General features: G+C 38.4%; 1 protein-coding gene across 6 annotated transcripts in view; it reads left to right on the plus strand.

Moving 5' to 3' along the window:
- Positions 1–22148, plus strand: part of Moe (Moesin) — a 274557-nt gene that overhangs the window by 117832 nt on the left and 134577 nt on the right. For 2 of the 6 annotated variants that reach the window (XM_067783786.1, XM_067783788.1), the window contains one exon: positions 4393–4433. The exons of the other annotated variants lie outside the window; for them this stretch is intronic. The gene's annotated coding sequence lies outside the window, so the exon portion shown is untranslated. The remainder of the gene's footprint in view (positions 1–4392; positions 4434–22148) is intronic. 6 annotated transcript variants of the gene reach the window in all.

Here is a 22148-nt window from a genome sequence, read left to right on the forward strand (position 1 = left end):
CATTTTCACAGAGAACAGTTACCGTCATAGAATCTATGCCCCTACCAAATTTGAGAAGGATTGGTAAATTTTTGTTCGAATTATGGCATTAAAAGTATTCTAGACAAACTAAATGAAAATGGGCGGAGCCACGCCCATTTTGAAATTTTCTTTTATTTTTGTATTTTGTTGCATCATATCATTACTGGAGTTGAATTTTGACTTAATTTTCTTATATACAGTAAAGATATTAAATTTTTTGTTAAAATTTGAATTTAAAAAAAATTTTTTTTAAAAAGTGGGCGTTTTCTTCATCCAATTTTGCTAATTTTTATTTAGCACATATATAGTAATAGCAGTAACGTTCCTGGCAAATTTCATCATGATATCTTGAACGACTGCCAAATTACAGCTTGCAAAACTTTTAAATTACCTTCTTGTAAAAGTGGGCGGTGCCACGCCCATTGTCCAAAATCTTACTAATTTTCTATTCCGCGTCATAACTTCAACCCATCTACCAAATTTCATCGCTTTAACCGCCTATGGCTATGAATTATCGCATTTTTTCGGTTTTTCGAAATTTTCGATATCGAAAAAGTGGGCGTGGTTATAGTCCGATATCGTTCATTTTAAATAGCGATCTGAGATGAGTGCCCAGGAATATACATACCAAATTTCATCAAGATACCTCAAAATTTACTCAAGTTATCGTGTTAACGGACAGACGGACGGACGGACGGACATGGCTCAATCAAATTTTTTTTCTATACTGATGATTTTGATATATGGAAGTCTATATCTATCTCGATTCCTTTATACCTGTACAACCAACCGTTATGCAATCAAAGTTAATATACTCTGTGAGCTCTGCTCAACTGAGTATAAAAATTTCGCTTTCGTCTTCAGTTGCGGTAATCTGACTTTAGTAGCATCCCTAGCACGTAAGTAAATATTATAAAAAAGCTCTTCCTCTCGCGCCGCTAGCTAAGTAGCATTTAATCTGAACTTTTTTGTATATTTATTCTCGCTTTGTTCTTAGGTGCCTGCCATCACAAGCACCGAATATCACAATGGGTCTTGTTCTTATTGTTTTTGTTTGTCAATGTGGTTTTTCTTGATCTTAAAGATTTTTAGAAAGTATGTCGTCTTAGAAACAGACGTGTTAACTTAAAAGAAATAACAAAAGAAAGAGCATAAATGAATTAAGCAGAGACATGAATAAATAAAAAAGTATTTGGTAAAAACTAAACATAATTTTAGCTTCTTTTTCCATCTCAACAAGTGGTGTTATGCGGTCAATGTCAATGTGCAAATATGTTAAATTTTAAAATTTTTATGAACATTAGATAAACTATTTATGTATGTGTCATAATGTATTAAATTTTTTTAAACGAAACAACCCTGCAAAAAATGCGATTAGTCTAGAATGAATCCGGTGTTAGTCGCAATGAAGTATGCGACCAATGCCAGTTTTGATCTCTTTGTATGCTTTGAACTGTTCCCTTTTGTTTGAACATGTCCTATGAAGAGACTAATTGTACCCATTTATACCCGAAAGGGATCGATAGGACCAATCCCCTTTGTACCCATATGGGAACATGTGAAGACTAGTAGTACCTTTTCGGTTCAATAAGGATTCAAAGGGCCCAGTCGCATTTTTCATGGCAGAAACAAAATCGAAGGGTTCGCCAGGCCACCAAACATATGTGATGAATTTTCTTAGGAAATTTAGCCCGAACTCCGGCGTAGTCGTTAAATCCTAGCAATTTAGGTTCAGTATAAGGCTCTGCATTTTTCTTAAATAATTCGATTCAATCACCTGTAATATTTTTTATTTTACTCAATTCGTTGCCGTTTTTTTTATATATCTTAAACTGAGCTACATAGATTTCAAACTGACTAAATCCCAACTATACCCGAAAAGGACTAAAGGGAACCATCTATGCCCAAATATAGACAAAAGGGATTAATCGCACGATTTTTTGCAAGGAAGTGACTAGTTGAAACACAAAAAAAAACATCATGGAGTAGGCCTGAGCATAAAAAATTACGAATATTTATCTACGACACACAAATTGGGTGGTGTGGTGACTCCGAAAGTGTTTGATTAAAGTTCGACCAGAACTTGATAATGAAGAACCATACAACAAGGCTGGGCGTCGCTTTATACAGGAAGATACTTCAAAATCAAAACTTCTGGCTTAGGCTACAATGAGCTTAACGTACGTACCGAACTTTTTCGTCAAGACAACCGAAATATTTTCCAAGCGGCTTGTCTTGGCTTTAATGGCGGTAGAAAAAGTTGCCATAATTGGTTTCGCTTCAAAAAAGAAAATTCACTCTTTTCTAGGTAAAAGATCTTCGATTCGGATTTCGGTTCCCACTGTTTGAATTCGAATGTATAACGAAAATCGGTCAGGTTTACGTACGTTTCGCATATTTAGTTTCTTAGCAAGTCATAATACTTGCCTTAACCCCTGATTCAAGAATTTTTATACCCATCTGTAATTGTACACAGGGTATTATAACTTTGATTGGATAACGGTTGGTTGTACAGGTATAAAGGAACTGAGATAGATATAGACTTCCATATATCAAAATCATCAGTATCAAAAAAAAAAAATTGATTGATCCGTGTCCGTCCGTCTGCCCGTTAACACGATAACTTGAGTAAATATTGAGATATCTTCACCAAATTTGGTACACGATGATAAACACGCCCACTTTTTATATATATAACATTTTGTAAAACATAAAAAACCTGATTATTTAGTAAATAATACACCTAGAATGTTGACGTTTGGACTGATATTGAGAGTCTTGATAAAAATTTGAAAAAAAATTTTAAAATGGGCGTGGGAACGCCCACTTGTAATAAAATCAATTTTACAAATATTTTTAATCATAAATCAAAAATCGTTAAACCTATAGTAACAAAGTTCGGCAGAGAGGTTGTCTTTACTATAAGGAATGCTTTGAAGAAAAATTAACGAAATTGGTTTAGGACCACGCCCACTTTTATATAAAAGATTTTTAAAAGGGTCGTGGACGAATAAAATAAGCTATATCTTTGCAAAAAAGAGCTTTATATCAATGGTATTTCATTTCCCAAGTGGATTTATAACAATAAATAGGAACAAGTTCAAATTTTAAAAAATGGGTCCGTTTTATGACTAAGCAATTTTCTATGTTTCGGGAGCCATAACTCGAAGAAAAATTCGTTCAGAATAGAATCATATGTATATGTATTATTGCGCAGCCTTGTAACACTATTAAGCACACAAAACAAACAACAACAGCATTTCAAGTGTACAGCTGGGTATGTAATGTTCGGTTTCACCCGTACTTAGACTTCCTTACTTGTTTAATATTATTTTTCTATTCTTGCTAGATATTGCTATGTACTTGCTTATATTCAGTTCTCGGTTCTGATTGCGATAAAACAAAACAAATTTCAATTCTTGTTCCAGTAAACTCACTTCCGTTACATCCCTGGTGTGTTTAACTCGTATTTATGCTAAGTATGTACACACGGTTGCCTCTTTGGTCCGTTTGGGCTAAAAATGGTCCCTTCCAACCCCAGTTGGTCCGCTGGTGCCCTTTTTCAATTTTGGACGTCTTTAGGTAGTAGCCACGATTTGGTACTTTCTTTCTTTTTCACTCAGATAAAAGTTCACAATATTGAAAATGTTTTTGAGATTGGGCTGCATAGTTTCAGTTCCAACAAGTAAGGTAGGCTAAGTTCGGTTGTAACCGAACATTACATACTCAGCTGGCAAATTACAGCTCGCAAAACTTTTAAATTACCTGCTTTTAAAAGTGGGCGGTGCCACGCACATTGTCCAAAATTTTACTAATTTTCTGTTCTTCGTTATAAGTTGAACCCACCTACCAAGTTTCATCGCTTTATCCGTCTTTGGTAATGAATTATCGCACTTTTTCGGTTTTTCGAAATTTTCGATATCGAAAAAGTGAGCGCAGTTATAGTCCGATTTCGTTCATTTTAAATAGCGATCTGAGATGAGCGCCCAGAAACCCACGTACCAAATTTCATCAAGATACCTCAAAATTTACTCAAGTTATGGTGCTTACGGACGGACGGACGGACATGGCTAAATGAATTTCGTTTTTCGCCCAGATCATTTTGATATATAGATGTCTATATCTATTAGTTTATGCCGTTACGGGGTACCGTTATGCGAACAAAATTAATATACGGTGTGAGCTCTGCTCAGCTAAGAATAAAAATCATAGAATATCTATGTACAATAAAAAAGATTTTATTTGACGACGATTGATAAAAATTGTCACTGTTCGCTGCTGTATATATGTATGTATGTATGTACATATTTAGATACTGCTCAAATAATTTATTTCACAGTTTTATAAAAAATTTCTTTTCCTCTTTTTCAGGTACATAACCAAACCTATGCCTTTGCATATTCCATTTTTTCGTACGTAAATATTTACTAATTATGTTTTTATAATTTTAATTTTATTTGGCGAACATTACGTATGTATATTAACATAAATATATAACTAACACAAATATGTAAATAACCTCTTAGGTTAGGTTAGGTTGAACTGGCCGGTCCATGAGGACCTCACATAGACTGAGTGAGTCTGTAGTGTTACCATAAGTTTGTTTAACGACCAAACTCAAGAACCCTATCAAAAACCAGGACCTATGTTATAAACTAATTCCGTCTTCTTGGCAAATACTAGAAGCTTTCTAGTTAAATAATTTAACTGAATGAATGCCACCTGTCAGGGCTGAGATATTTCTTACGATTTACCACAGTTCTAAACAGTTCGTATTTGGATTAAAAATTGTCTTAGGGATGTATAGTAAAACGTGTTAGGGGTATTCGCTTTGCCTCGCTTGCAAACGTTGCACGGGTTGCACGGATTGTAAAGTCACAACAACAAAGATTTAAGAAATCGTCCATTATATCTAAATATAGTTAGGTGAAGTAATTGAATTATATTTATTTAGCCCAGACTATGTTCCGGCAATCTTATGATAAAAAAACGCATTATAATGTCTGGTTTGAAGCTCCAGATGTTTTTAAAAAATGTGATTTTTTCAAGCTTTCTGACGCATCGACCTATTCTAAAAAAGGGACGTTAGTAAGGATAGGAACCTAGAGAAGGGAAGGAGATGAAGCAAAGTAGATAGGGATTAAGGGAGAGGAATTAAGTGGGAGTAGAAGAGAGAAAAATCTAAAGGTGAAAGGGGGAAGATACTGAGGAAAAACAGGGATCAAACATGGATTGGAGGAGGGAAAGGCAAAAAGATACAAAATTTTGTTTTTGGCATATTTCAGGCAAGAGAACAACGTCTCAAGTATCTATCTTATACGTAAAGATGAATGAGATTTTAAAAATTGTACGTGCGTTAGTTGCATATAGTTTCGTAGTAGTTTATAATAACAAAGATATTGAAATCGGCCGGTCAGGTGAAACAGGTGTTCCCTATTTCGTATAGAGATTCTATATATGAGGAAATTTAATTGAGATAGATATATGGAACTCGGAATGGTTGTGGGACTAGGAGTGTAAGCGGAAATAGGAATGGGAGTGGGAATGGGTTCGTGAGTGGGAGGAAGATAAATGGAATATGGGATGGACATCATTAAGACGAAATACGAAGATAAAGTAGAAGAGAATGGCATAGAGAAGAGAGAAGCGAGGCTCAATTTTGAGTACTCACTTTTGCAAACCAATTTTCGGGCATAAAAAAGTGTGCCGGGTACTCAAATTTCTTTATAAATTGATTTGATACACATTTTCTCATATCTGAGTTGTAAATATGAAAGGTAAATTTTGCAAGATTGCACATTTACAATAAAAAATTATTATGCCATTTAATGTCTCTATTACGGTTTACAACTCAACTTAGTGGGATTGTAATTAAAACAACTCAACTCTTAAACAACTCTACTCCTGTTTGGTATTACAAATTACAAAAATTACAATTTCAGTTGAAGTTGAATTGATGTTAAAAAATAAAAAAAAAATAAAATAAATGTAAGGCACGATAACCTCCGAAGAGATTTAAGGCCGAGCTTCTCTTCCAATGTTCGTCCTGCTCCTCTAGTTTTTTCCTGCAAATTGGCTGAATGGGACCTACTTGTTTTATGCCGATTCCGAACGGCATCTGCAAGGCAGATAATGGCAGAAATACACTCCGAGGGGCGACCCTGCTTAGAAAAATTTTCTTCTAATTGAAAAAACTTGTTTCTAAAAATTTTGATGTAGCTTTGCCCGGGCGTGAACCCAGGATCTTCGGTGTGGTAGGCGGAGCACGCTACCCTCACACCACGGCGGCCGCCAACCTAAAAAAGTGATGATTTGACAGATAAATGAACAGCTGATCAATTTGTGGCAGAAATTTAAGCATGTGCAACAGTGATTTTTTTATTAATAGGAAAATGCATATTAGCATAGATTTATTTTATAACCACGAAAATGTTGGTATAAAACTTTGACAATTCCCAAATAAGGAAAAAATTCGCATGATCACTCCAATCCCTTGGAACTACCAATGTGTACACAATTGCTGATTATAAAATTTGTTTGTTTTGTTTTTCCTACTACTTCAAAATTTTCTGAGACAACTGATAGTAATCAGTTGTCAGATTTCGATGTGTTTGACAACTATACCAACACAAGGTTGTAAACTGAAAGAGAGTTGAGTTGTAGAACGTAATAGGGGCATACAATTCAGGATTAACTATGGCAAAAAAATCGGAACATTCAAACGGGAATGACCCAACCGCTTCAATTAAATTTTTGACCAATAAGAAACTACGCTACATAGATATAAAAGTTTTGCAATTAAAATGTTTTTATATTCTTTTATTTACCATGCCTAGAACATTTTGTTATAAATCCACTTGGGAAATGAAATACCATTGATATAAAGCTCTTTTTTGCAAAGATATAGCTTATTTTATTCGTCCACGACCCTTTTAAAAATCTTTTATATAAAAGTGGGCGTGGTCCTTAACCGATTTCGTAAATTTTTCTTCAAAGCATTCCTTATAGTAAAGGCAACCTCTCTGCTGAATTTTGTTACGATTGGTTTAACGATTTTTGATTTATGATTAATAATATTTGTAAAATTGATTTTATAACAGGTGAGCGATGTCACACCCATTTAAAAAATGTTTTTAAAATTTTTATCAAGAGTCCAATATCAGTCCACACGTCAAATTTCAACATTCTAGGTGTATTATTTACCAAATAACCAGGTTTTTTCCACATTTCACATTTTCCATTTTCAACACCAATCTATTCTGGGTCCAGATAAGCTCGTGTACCAAATTTGGTGAAGATATCTCAATATTTACTCAAGTTATCGTGTTAACGGACGGACGGACAATCAATTTTTTTTCGATACTGATGATTTTGATATACGGAAGTCTATATCTATCTCGATTTCTTTATACCTGTACAACCAACCATCCAATCAAAGTTATAATACCCTTGTACAAGTACAGCTGGGTATAAAAATATTTGTAATTGATTTGTCAACGAATTTCGTTTAGAATAAAAGAAAATTTTCTGATCCAGCGCTTACTATAGTTCTTACAAGTGAAACTTTTAATTAGTAGGTACTACTTAATTCCCAAATGTATATTTTATAAAGTAGAATGATTACTTAGAAACTGGTCAGCAATTTTTTCACGAAGTAGCATTAGTTTCGAATAAGTTTAGCATTTTGTAGTTTCACATATGTTAATATGTTTGTTAAATAAGAAAATTACTTAATTCCGTCTAAAGTTCAAGGCTCACAGCTCAATTCTCATAATTGTTTTTGACGTATTTTCGTTCTCCTATTTGTGGTTAGATTTTTTATACTAGTTAAGTGTTGACCATTAGTGTTGTTTGTAATTTTATTGGCTGTTAATAAAATTACCTAGAGGTCATAGGTTTGATTTTTTTATTAAAGATCAAATTGTTGATCAGCTGTTGCTGGGGTTTGTTGTTGTTGTTGTTGTTATTGTAGCAATGCTCGCCCCACCTAATAGCCGCGACCGATCACAAATTGTCATCAATATACTCTAACGGGAGTCCAAGGAAACTTGCCGTTTCAACAGGGGTGGACCATAAGGAAAGGGGTGTTAGAGGCGTTGGTTCCACATTACAATTAAAGAGATGGTTGGTGTCATGTGGGGACACATTGCAAGCGGGGCATACATTTTGTATGTCGGGGTTGATTCTGGATAGGTAAGAGTTTAACCTGTTACAGTATCCAGAACGAAGTTGAGCAAGAGTGACACGCGTTTCCCTGGGGAGTATGCGTTCCTCTTCCGCGAGTTCTGGATATTTTTCTTCAAGTACTGGATTCACCGGGCAATTCCCGACATAAAGGTCCGACGCCTGTCTATGGAGTTCACCAAGGACCTGCTTGTGTTTTTTCGCTTCATACGGCTGGGTTCTCAGGTGCCGTATTTCCTCAAAATGCTTACGGAGATGACTCCTTAGGCCCCTAGGCGGTGCTGGTTCGTCAATCAGATGTCTGTTGGGATGCCCAGGTTTCTGGGTATTCAACAGAAACTGTTTGGTCAGCATCTCATTTCTCTCCCTGATGGGGAGTATTCTCGCCTCATTATGCAGATGGTATTCTGGGGACATAAGAAGACAGCCCGTGGCGATTCTGAGAGCAGTATTTTGGCAGGCCTGTAGTTTCTTCCAGTGGGTAATTTTTAGGCTTGGCGACATTTGGGTGACGCGTAGCACGTAATCGGCTGGCGAATTGCTTTGTATGTAGTCACGAGCGTTTCTTTATCTTTTCCCCAGGTACTGCCAGCGAGGGATTTGAGGATTTTGTTACGGCCCTGAATTGTCGGAACAATTGCGGTTTCGTGCTTACCAAAATGTAGATCCTGATCAAACGTCACACCCAAGATTTTGGGATGTAGGACAGTCGGTAGGGTAGTGCCATCGACGTGGATGTTCAAAATGGTCGACATTTGGGACGTCCATGTTGTAAATAAGGTCGCGGAAGATTTAGTCGGTGATAATGCCAGGTTTCGCGAGGCGAAAAACTGGAGAGATCAGGGAGGTAGCCGTTTATTTTATTGCATAGCGCATCGATCTTTGGGCCTGGGCCTGTGGCCATTATCGTGCAGTCATCGGCGTAGGAAACGATTGTGACTCCTTCCGGTGGTGAAGGTAGCTTAGATATGTAGAAATTAAACAAAAGCGGGGATAGGACACCACCCTGTGGCACCCCTTGTTTAATTCTCCTTGGTTTTGATGTTTCGTTTCTAAATTGCACAGATGCCTGCCGACCACCCAGATAATTTGCGGTCCACCTTTTAAGACATGGGGGAAGGGTAGACCCTTCCAGGTCTTGCAGTAACGAGCCATGGTTGACCGTATCAAAAGCTTTTGATAGGTCTAGCACTACGAGTACTGTTCTATGGTGGGGGTATTGATTTAAACCGCAATTTATCTGGGTGCTAATGGCATTTAGCGCGGTGGTAGTGCTATGGAGTTTTCTGAAGCCATGCTGATGAGGGGCTAGCTGCAAATTTGCTTGGAAATTAGGGAGAAAGATGGCTTCAAGCATCTTTGCCACTGGCGATAGGAGAGATATCGGACGATACGACTCACCTATGTTAGCTGGTTTCCCAGGCTTTAGTAGCGGGACCACCTTGGCCATTTTCCATTTCTCGGGTATGACAAAGGTGGAAAGAGACAGGTTGAAGACATGCGCTAAATATTTGAAACCCTCTTTCCCTAGGCTTTTAAGCATCGGCATGGCTATGCCGTCTGGCCCACTGCTTTGGATGGTTTAGCACGACCAATGGCGTCCTCAACCTCTGACCGGTGATGGTGATTGGTGACGCGCTGAATTTGTGTTTATGTGCGTGTCTATTGGCTCTCCGTCTATCTTTGTCGACCGTAGGATGCATTATATATTGTCGGCAGAAAGCGCTCGCGCATTTTTTCGCATCCGACAGCACTTTGTCGCGAAAGACGATGGAAACTTTGTCTTTGTGCTTAGTCGGATTCGATAGGGACTTTACGGTGGACCAAAGTTTACCCACACCGGTAGAGAGGTTACAAGCTCTTAGGTGCTCCTCCCATTTCGCCCGCTTGTGGTCGTCCACAAGCAATTTGATGCGTTGGTTTATATACCTTATTTGGGGGTAGCTTGGATCAAGCTGTCTTATAAGGTCACGTTCTCTGGCTAAGTTTGCGGCCTCCGCCGGGAAGTGGGGCCGGATTTCGGGAATTCTCCCGGCGGGAATGAAACGTGCCGAGGCGGATTCAATTACCTTACGGAAGGCACGCTCCCCTTGGCGGGCATCAGTCGGGATAGGGAGGGCAGCAAAGCGTTTGTCTGTAAAAGATTTATATTCTTCCCCCTTTCCTTTTTTGAAGTTTATGAAAGTGCGTTTTTCGGTGACGATGAAGTCGGCGGTACGCTCGAGCGAAATAAGTATAGGCAGGTGGTCGGATGCCAATGTTACCATCGGCTGCCAGTTGACGCAGTTTACGAGTTCTGCGCTCACGATTGAGATATCTGGCGAACTGTGACAGCTTCCTACCATACGTCGTTTCTTCTATTTGATCCGCCAACATCTCACCCCTACTGTCCACCAGCAAGTTTGAGTGCCAGAGATCGTGATGGGCATTGAAATCGCCTAAGATAATGCGATTGTTGCCAGTGAGTAAGGCTCTGAAATTAGGGCGATATCCACTGGGGGAACAGGTGGCAGGAGGGATGTAGATGTTGATGATTTCTAGGTTTGCATCGCCTGACCGGACAGATAGGCCTTGACGTTCTAAGACATTGTCCCTGCGGTCGATGCCAGGATCAAATATATAATATTGCACAGAGTGGTGTATGATAAACGCGAGGCCGCCTCCATTTCCGCTCTCGCGGTCTTTCCTGTGGACATTATACCCAGAGCAGGTCTGCAATGCAGATCTTGCTGTGAGTTTAGTCTCTTGAATCGCAGCAATGCGGATGTTGTGCCGCTTCATGAAATCGACTATCTCCGTAATCTTCCCAGTTAGTTACAGTTTAACTGCAGAATTCTGAAGTGCATAAGGGGAGACGCCGCCACTCTGGGGGTAAGTGACGGGTGACTACGCCTGGGTTGTGGAAGGCCAAGACGCAATTGCCGTTGTGGCCCTGGGACTGGGCGTCCTTGGGCAAGCATTGGGGTACCCGGATGATTTGGGTTTGCGTCCTGGCAACATGGCGCGATGAAACCTGTCGGGGGGTTGCCGTCGCGGAGACCAGAACATCTAGGAAAGTGGCACCACCCAAGGCAGGAGCTGCATTGGGCGGATGTCGCAAACCTATATATTTTGTGCTGGCAGACGGTGCAAACGGAGGTAGGGACTAAGAGTCTGTTACCCTGACCTGCACGATTGCTGCCGGAAAAGAGGGGGGAGAAGACGGGGGCAGGGGCTGATGGTCAGCATTGCTACCAACTCTACTACGAAGGTAGTAGTTATGAGTGGTATCAGCTGTTTGAGTTGTTGGCGCCGTGGGGCGCGAGCAGCAGCGGGTACTTGTTGTGGCTTGCTGGCCAGCGGGGCATAGGCGAGGGCGTAGACTACGGGACGCCCTTGGGCGTGAACAGCAAGGAGCTACAAAAGGTTTATAAAAGTTACGTGGACGTCGGGTTTTGGGATCAAGCCCAGAACAACCTGTCCGATGCAGCCATCCCTTGCACGAGACACACTGAACAGAGTATGACCGTCCTAAAAAGATTCTTTTCCGGCAGATGCAGCAAAACCATTTCTCAGGACCGGGGTCAGGAGACGGACCCGGATTGGATTCGATGCCTTCCCGGAGTAAGAGAGTATGGAGCAGTCCTGCTGCAAGGAGCTGCTGGGAGGATGACAATTTGTGGGAGGGACGCAACAAATTAAATGGGGCCACACTGAAATGACAGTCCTTGGTCGGGAAAAAATCCCGAGTCGCTCCGGTACATAGAACCGACTGCCTTGGGAAGCGGTTGCTGGGGTTTCAATTGCTTTTGTGCAAAAATTTTCAAATACTAAAAACAATAAAATAAATAACAAAAATAATTTTTAGTTTAACGGTTTTATTGAAAACTATACTTAAATGAAGTAATAATAATACTAAAAGCTAGAAAATAATTAGGTAGGTCTTAGGTACTAGTCATCATAATTCTCAACAATCTATGGCGTTGATCAGAAAATTAAATAAAAGCGTTGGGTGCGTGAACTTTCTAAAAATGTGAGGCGTAGCATAACCTTATTAAGGTTCAGTTGGTCTAATATATGACGATAACCTCCGAAGAGATCTAAGGCCGAGCTTCTCTTCCAATTTGCGTCGTGCTCCTCTTGATTTTCCCTACAAATTGGCCGGACGGGACCTACATGTCTTATGCCGACTCCGAACGGCATCTGCAAGGCAGATGAGTTTTCACTGAGAGCTTTTCATGGCAGAAATACACTCGGAGCGCTTGCCAGTCACTGCCGAGGGGCGACCCCGCTTAGAAAAATTTTCTTCTAATTGAACAACCTTATTTCTAAAATTTTGATGTTGCTTTGCCCGGGGTGTGAACCCAGGGCATACGGTGTGGTAGACGGAGCACGCTACCATCACACCACGGTGGCCGCCGTCTTTATTTCATTGCCTATTATTTCTCATTCTCTTTAGTTCATTTAGTGACTCATTATTACAAAGACTCTTTCCTGACAATTTGTTACAATCTAACTCCTCAATACATAATCCTTCCAGAGACTTTACTCGACTCTGCGCCACGTATGCTTGTCCCTCGTCCAACTCCATAATATTTTGATGTCACTTCTACCGGACTTGTTCCAAATATGGACCAAATCGGACCACAAATACCATTTTTTGAATATCTCGATCTTTGCGCCACCTAGCGGCGATTTTTTTCTTATTATTGCATTGTCATCGGGTTCTGAACTATATTCCAAGTTTCAAGCTTGTAGCTTATCGCGAAGTTACTTAAATTTCAATTACAATCACAACGTCCGTGCATGCGGCCGTGCGGCCTGCCTGTGAAGTCAAGCTAAATAAAACCGTTTAAAAAAGGGATTCCTCTTCCTGGTGGCGCCATCGATGTTTAGTTATAAATTAAGTAATCATATATGTATGTGATCCCTATTATTATACCAAGCTAGCTAGTATGCCAAATAAAAATTTTCACTTGTATTTCAGTTTGTACAAATTTTTACGCTATTACTAGACCAATTTCGCAATTGGCCTTTCTGAATTATGTACTGCTTAGGGGGGACATCTATGTCCTGGAAAATTTTCTTCAGATTGATGTTTAGAATGTCATACAAAATTGTTAAAGCTTGATAATTGATTCATAGAGCTGACCTATTTTCTTATTTTTTCCTTTAGGAATTTGATCAAATTCTCTCAATAGGTTTATACGAAGTTTATATCGTTTCTTAATGTGAAAATGTGCTAAGTAAATTTTTACGAATTTTACAGGAGACGAAAAAAATGAATAACTTTTGAAATAACCTTCTTTTTTCAAAACTGTGAATGAGAATACCTTAATTGCAATGCTTTTGAGTGTAGAAGCTTTGAAAAAGATAAAAAAAAATCATGTATGCCAACCCAGCAGCTATTTTATGACTTAGCACCATTTCCGCACTCATAACAAATTTTTTCTCCTGACTTTTTATTCAATATGTTTTCCCATCACTCCTCACCTTTAATAATTGAAATAAAACACTAAAACTATATATTTCACAAAAAATACTATTTATTTGTCAAACTTTTTTGAAACGGTGCTGATCTGGACTCTTTTGCCGGATGGTGCACAGACAAAAATTATACTCAGTTGAGCAGAGCTCACAGAGTATATTAACTTTGATAACGGTTGGTTGTACAGGTATAAAGGAATCGAGGTAGATTGAGCCATGTCCGTCCGTCCGTCTGTCCGTTAACACGATAACTTGAGTAAATTTTGAGGTATCTTGATGAAATTTGGTATGTAGATTCCTGGGCACTCATCTCAGATCGCTATTTAAAATGAACGATATCGGACTATAACCACGCCCACTTTTTCGATATCGAAAATTTCGAAAAACCGAAAAAATGCGATAATTGATTGCGAAAGGCGGTTGAAGCGATGACGCAGAATGGAAAATTAGTAAGATGTTATGACGCAGAATGGAAAATTAGTAAGATTTTGGACAATGGGCGTGGCACCGCCCACTTTTACAAGAAGGTAATTTAAAAGTTTTGCAAGCTGTAATTTGGCAGTCGTTGAAGATATCATGATGAAATTTGGCAGGAACGTTACTACTATTACTATATATGTGCTAAATAAAAATTAGCAAAATTGGATGAAGAACACGGCCACTTTTTAAAAAAAAAAATTTTTTTAATTCAAATTTCACCAAAAAAATTTAATATCTTTACTGTATATAAGTAAATTAAGTCAAAATTCAACTCCAGTAATGATATGATGCAACAAAGTACAAAAATAAAAGAAAATTTCAAAATGGGCGTGGCTCCGCCCATTTTCATTTAGTTTGTCTAGAATACTTTTAATGCCATAAGTCGAACAAAAATTTACCAATCCTTCTCAAATTTGGTAGGGGCATAGATTCTATGACGATAACTGTTCTCTGTGAAAATGGGCGAAATCGGTGGAAGCCACGCCCAGTTTTTATACACAGTCCACCGTCTGTCCTTCCGCTCGGCCGTTAACACAATAACTTAAGCAAAAACCGATATATCTTTACTAAACTTAGCCCACGTACTTATCTGAACTCACTTTATCTTGGTATAAAAAATGGCCGAAATCCGATGATAACCACGCCCACTTTATCGATATCGAAAATTACGAAAAATGAAAAGAATGCCATAATTCTATACCAAATACGAAAAAAGGGATGAAACATGGTAACTGGATTGGTTTATTGACGCAAAATATAACTTTGGAAAAAACTTTGTAAAATGGGTGTGACACCTACCATATTAAGTAGAAGAAAATGAAAAAGTTCTACAAGGTGAAATCAACAGCCCTTGGAATCTTGGCAGGAATACTGTTAGCGGTATTGCATATATAAATAAATTAGCAGTACCCGACAGATGATTTTCTGGATCACCTGGTCCACATTTTAGTCGATATTGCGAGAACGCCTTCACATATACATCTAAGGGCCACTCGCTTTTAAAACCCTCATTAATACCTTTAATTTGATATCCATATCGTACAAACATTCTAGAGTCACCCCTGGCCCACCCTAATGGCGATATCTCGAAAAGGCGTCCACCTATAGACCTAATGCCCACTCCCTCTTAAAATGCTCAGTAACACCTTTCGTTTGATACCCATATCGTACAAACATTCTAGAGTCACCCTTGGTCCACCTTTATGGCGATATCTCGAAAAGGCGTACACCTATAGAACTAAGGATTACTCCCTTTTAAAATACTCATTACCACCTTTCATTTGATACCCATATCGTACAAACACATTCTAGAGTCACCCCTGGCCCACCGTAATGGTGATATCTCGAAAAGGCGTCCACCTATAGACCTAATGCCCACTCCCTCTTAAAATGCTCAGTAAAACCTTTCGTTTGATACCCATATCGTACAAACACATTCTAGAGTCACCCCTGGCCCACCCTAATGACGATATCTCGAAAAGGCGTCCACCTATATACCTCATGCCCACTCCCTCTTAAAATGCTCAGTAACACCTTTCGTTTGATACCCATATCGTACAAACATTCTAGAGTCACTCTTGGTCCACCTTTATGGCGATATCTCGAAAAGGCGTAAACCTATAGAACTAAGGATTACTCCCTTTTAAAATACTCATTACCACCTTTCATTTGATACCCATATCGTACAAACACATTCTAGAGTCACCCCTGGCCCACCCTAATGGTGATATCTCGAAAAGGCGTCCACCTATAGACCTAATGCCCACTCCCTCTTAAAATGCTCAGTAACACCTTTCGTTTGATACCCATATCGTACAAACATTCTAGAGTCACCCCTGGCCTACCCTAATGGCGATATCTCGAAAAGGCGTCCGTCCACCTATAGACCTAATGCCCACTCCCTCTTAAAATGCTCAGTAACACCTTTCGTTTGATACCCATATCGTACAAACATTCTAGAGTCACCCTTGGTCCACCTTTATGGCGATATCTCGAAAAGGCGTCCACCTATAGAACTAAGGATTACTCCCTTTTAAAATACTCATTACCACCTTTCATTTGATACCCATATCGTACAAACATTCTAGAGTCACCCCTGGCCCACCCTAATGGCGATATCTCGAAAAGGCGTTCACCTAAAGACCTAATGCCCACTCCCTCTTAAAATGCTCAGTAACACCTTTCGTTTGATACCCATATCGTACAAACACATTCTAGAGTCACCCCTGGCCCACCCTAATGACGATATCTCGAAAAGGCGTCCACCTATATACCTCATGCCCACTCCCTCTTAAAATGCTCAGTAACACCTTTCGTTTGATACCCATATCGTACAAACATTCTAGAGTCACCCTTGGTCCACCTTTATTCCGATATCTCGAAAAGTCGTCCACCTATAGAACTAAGGATTACTCCCTTTTAAAATACTCATTACCATCTTTCATTTGATACCCATATCATACAAACACATTCTAGAGTCATCCCTCGCCCACCCTAATGGCGACATTTCGAAAAGGTGTCCACCTATAGACCTAATGCCCACTCCCTCTTAAAATGCTCAGTAACACTTTTCGTTTGGTACCCATATCGTACAAACATTCTGGAGTCACCCCTGGCCCACCCTAATGGCGATATCTCGAAAAGGCGTCCACCTATAGACCTAATGCCCACTCCCTCTTAAAATGCTCAGTAACACCTTTCATTTGATTCCCATATCGTACAAACACATTCTAGAGACACCCCTGGTCCACCTTTATGGCGATATCTCGAAACGGCGTCCACCTATGGAACTAAGGATCACTCCTTTTCAAAGTACTCATTAACAGATTTCATTTGATACCCATATCGTACAAACATATTCTAGAGTCACCCCTGGTCCACCTTTATGGCGATTTCTCGAAAAGGCGTTCACCTATAGAACTAAAGCCCATTCCCTTTTAAAATACTCATTACCACCTTTCATTTGATACCCATATCGTACAAACACATTCTAGAATCACCCCTGGTCCACCTTAGTGGCGATATCTCGAAAAGGCGTCCACCGATAGACCTAAGGCCCACTCCCTCTTAAAATGCTCAGTAACACCTTTCATTTGATACCCATATCGTACAAACAAATTCTAGAGTCAGCCCTGGTCCACCTTTATGGCGATATCCCTAAATGGCGTCCATCCATAGAACTATGGCCTACTCTCTCTTAAAATACTCTTTTAATACCTTCCATTTGATACACATGTCATACAACCACATTCCAGGGTTACCCTAGGTTCATTTTCCTACATGGTGATTTTCCTTATTTTCTCTCCATAGCTCTCAACTGAGTATGTAATGTTCGGTTACACCCGAACTTAGCCTTCCTTACTTGTTTATATTTAAATTCAAACAAATGCTGTGTATGTGTCTTATTCCAAAAAGACAACTGCCACATACTTTATCTACAAACTAAATACTAAATCTCATAACCGTTGTCAAAAGAGTAAAGACTTGAGTGTAATTTTTAACTCCAAACTCTCTTTTTCTAGTACCATTGACTTCGTTGTTTCAAAATTTGTTGCAATGGTTGGGTTCATTAGACGTTACACCAGTGACTTTAAGGACCCTATGACGTTGAAGGCACTTTATATATCCTTGGTCAGAAGTCGTCTTGAATATTGCTTAATAATATGGAATCCTTTCTATGAATATAACTCCAATAAAATTGAGAGAGTTTAAAAATTTTTTACAAAAATTGCTTTACGTATTCTTCACTGGTCAGACGGCCTCCCATCATATACCAGCATGACAGAACAACTTGAATCTCACTCATGCTTGCCTGTAATGTAATAAACGTTAGCACTAATTGCTCTGATTTATCTAATTTGTTCAATTCATATATTCCAATGCGTGGTCTTCGGCATAATATATTATTTATCTAAATAACTAATAAAAGGAATTACGCTATGAATGAACCTATAACTAGGACTATACTTCTAGCAAATCGATTCAGTAGTGTTCTTGATTTTAATAACAGGTTATATAAGTTTAAGCTTGAATTGTTTTCTATTTTTAACTAGTCTGTAACAAAGCATGTAGTTATCGATATGTAAGAATTGAAGTAGATTATGGTCAGCGCAAAGCATTTATCAAACACCAAAGGTATGTCCCAATTGGCTGAATCCAATTTCAAGGGGTTGTGTAGGCAACCCTCTCAAGGAGTTCCCAGCGCAATATATAGCTTCTCCAACCCAATTGCCAACCTCACCTACCCGTGGCGAATTCCGTTTCATTGACAGCCGAGGCTCTGGCGACCCCAAGTTCCTCATGGAACTAGGGGGTGGGGAGGACGGGATGGCCTAGAAGGTTTAATGTGGTCATATAAATCGTTCCCGAGATGGTCGGGCTTAATAGCGCTTTGTTACCGGCACGTACCGGATCTATATACGGCAAAGGACCACCAACATCGACCCAAAGCCTTTGGGAAGTGTTATTCGTTAATTCGTTAAAGTGTTTTCGTTAATACAACCAACAAAAACAAAGCATGTACTTTTAGACTGAATGCATTAAATAAGTAAATAAAATGCGCGCACAAAGAAATAACTAGTAATTCAGATTGATATTATTGACTGGTTGACTTAGCACATTTTTTTTGAACAGTTGGCGACTTAGCACATTTACACATCATTGCAAACAGCACGTAAAAATGAAAAATTAAAATATTTTTTTTTTGTGATCGATGTATTTTGAATTCAGTTTTAAAACTGCATTAAAATACAATTTTTCAAAAAAGAGGCTTAGTACATTTTTAAATTAAGCTAACGATATATCGCATGGTAACAGGTAAAATTCACTTATTACGTGCTTACGTAATTAATTAACGTTTAACCGTTTAAAAGGCTATAGCCGTCCAACAAGGCGCCCCAGTCGCTTTTTAAACGGTTTTATTTAGGTTAACTTGACAGGCTGGTTGGACAGCACTTTTTTGTAATTGAAATTTAAGTAACTTCCCGATAAGCTGCAAGCTTGGAACTTGGAATATAGTACAGAACCCGATGACAATGCAATAAGAAGAAAAAAATCACCGCTAGGTGGCGCAAGGATCGAGATATTCTCAAAAATCGTATTTGTGGTCCGATTTGGCTCATATTTGGAACAAGTCCGGTAGAAGTGACATCAAAATATTTTGGAGTTGGAGGAGGGACAAGCATACGTGGCGCAGAGTGGAGTAAAGTCTCTGGAAGGATTATGTATTGAGGACTTAGATTATAACAAATTGTCAGGAAAGAGTCCTTGCAACAATGAGTCACTAAATGAACTAAATAGAATGAGAAACAATAGCCAATAAATAAAGTCTAAATACTTGAAAATAAAATAATTTAAGAAAATTTTTTAAGTTAAACGATACAATACTTACAATACAATACTAAACAATACTTACTTACTTACTTAATTGGCGCTTAACCGTCTAAACGGTTATGGCCGTCCAACAAGGCGGCCAGTCGCTCCTTCGCTCCGCCAACCAGCGCCAATTGGTCACACCCAGGGAGTTTAAATCGTAGTAATAATAAAACTAAAAGCTAGAAAAGAATTAGGTAGGTCCTAGGTACTAGTCGTCATAATCCTCATCAATCTAGGGCGTTGATCAGACAATTAAATAAAAGCTTTTAGTATTGTTTTCTATAAAACCGTTAAACTAAATATTTGTTTTTAATTATTTTATTTGTTGGATTAACTTACGCTGGTTAGTCACACTAAGGGAATTTCATTCGTTTTCCACCTGCTCTGCTTCCATAGGCGGGTTCCGATAAAAATACTTTTTTTTAGCAGGAGCATCATCTTTCATCCGCTACTTACCTCAGCTTACAATACAAGCCATCGATCCTTAAAACCAAACCATTTTCGTATGTAAATTAAACAATTGCAACGTAGAAGTGTCATCTTCATTGAAGGTATTTTCCATCTAAGACACCTTTGACTAGGAATTGCGAAAAACCATTCCAATCTAAAGATCAATTTTTCACCCTGTCGGATATCTTGTGAGTCATCCTCCAAGTTCTATTCGGCTCGGTAACCCAATTACCGACTTGTATTAATTTCAAAGCAATCTGATACATAAATTGACTTTATTACTCACTCAGTAGCAAAGACAAATAGTCGAAATAACCTCACGTTGTCTCGTCACTATCTTATTTTACTTAAGTGAAATCACCTCTAGCGTTAGATTCTTTTGTTCTTTGTCATTATCATTTTAGCACTAGAGGTTTTTGTGATGTTTGTTCCACAGTATACAAAAAAATAAAAAATTTGATCGATGCGATGTGCTGCGAAAGTGAAATCATCGCAACTCTTTTTTAACAATGATAAATACCAATGCCCATATATTTCTATAAATTGTTGACCGACTTGTGATTAAATTTTAATAGTAGTTGACAGTTAAAAAAAAGGAATTTTTATATCTTTTAACTTTTTTTGTGTTTTGTAAAATTTTTGCAAAACAATAATATTGATAAGTCACAATGATTGCTGCCGTTGCCACTTGCTAATTGGTTTCCATAATGATATGAAGGGGTCAATAAAAAATCATTAGAAGGAAAAATAAAAATAAAATCTATCGGTTTTTTAATGCAAATAATTTAAATTAAATGAATTTTCGTAAACTTGAATAAAAATCTTCGAATAGAATAAAATTAGTATGTACCTAAATGGTGAATAAAGTAATAGCAACAAAAGAAGCAATACTTAGGGATGCAAAGCGAGCAGCGGGGCATTCATTAGTCTCAGTGGTTAAAGGCATCTGCCTTTACACTAGTATAAAGTATTGTGACGAATATTAGCATCACTAAGCTGCCACTAAATAAATGCACAACAACAATAAAGCAGCCAGCCTTATGTAGATAGCGACGAAGAGATATCTCATCACACACACACACATGTAGTCATCAGCCGAAGTAGTTACTCACATATACACACGCATATGGCAGTAGAAAACATAAACCACAAATATAGATGAATATAACTGGTAACCAAGCAGAAGATTCTAGAAGGTGAAACATCTAGACCTTTGGAGAAATATGCGGACAAGGCAACAGAGAGTATAAAAGCAGCGCGAGCTGAGGAATGACTAATCAGTTTGATTTAAACACGCTGTTGTGAAGTACGTGATACTGAAGTATAATTGTACTACTCCCAATGTAGTCTAAATAAAGACCATATTGCAATACTGAATATTAGAGTGATTTATTCAACAGTTTAGCGATTCGAACGTTAGCAGAAGGTTTGGAATAAGCGCAATTTCCCAAAATTTGTTACAGTATGAATGTTGGAGATTTCGAGTTTAATACTCAGCTCCCGTGAAGCTAGCTGATGAAGAAGTGAAGTTCAGAAACATGTACTAGTAACCATCGCCGTTTGTAAACTTTGCAATTTTTCTCTAATATCAATAATCTTCGAAAACTTGATTTTAAGGTTTTCAAGTTTTGCATTTACAACTTCGAATATTCTCGCATTGCTGCTAAAGACCTTTCCGTTCAAATTCTTTCTCCCCCTGAAGTCGAGCTGCTAGAGCTATGGAATATTTCCCACGTTACTCTTTTCTTCAGCAGTATGAGAAATCCGTTTTCATAATGTTGGCAGTGGCACCAACCGAATTTTTCCCGGTTTTCTAAAAAAATAAAAAAAATAAAACGATTTAAGGAATCTTTTTACCATTCGCAGTGTTTAGACAACTTAGATTTTTGATCGAGTGTAGTAAACTGTCACTATTAATTTCGCTGCTGATATTAGCTGTGCTTTTTTACATGTTTATACACTAAAACTATATGCACTAAACTTTATGGTGATGCCAAGTGCATAACTTTGTCTGCACTTATGAAATTGTTGCGAAGAAAATAAGTACTGCTTAATTTCAGTATGCATTATACTCAGTTGCAACTGAAAGGTGTCTTTCCATTTTATCTCTACACTAGTCTCCACTTCTGTCACCGAAAAGTGTATGTGTCCACCATTTATCGCAACCGTTTCAG

Source organism: Eurosta solidaginis, chromosome 4, assembly GCF_040869045.1.
Source record: "Eurosta solidaginis isolate ZX-2024a chromosome 4, ASM4086904v1, whole genome shotgun sequence".
Lineage (NCBI taxonomy): Eukaryota > Metazoa > Arthropoda > Insecta > Diptera > Tephritidae > Eurosta > Eurosta solidaginis.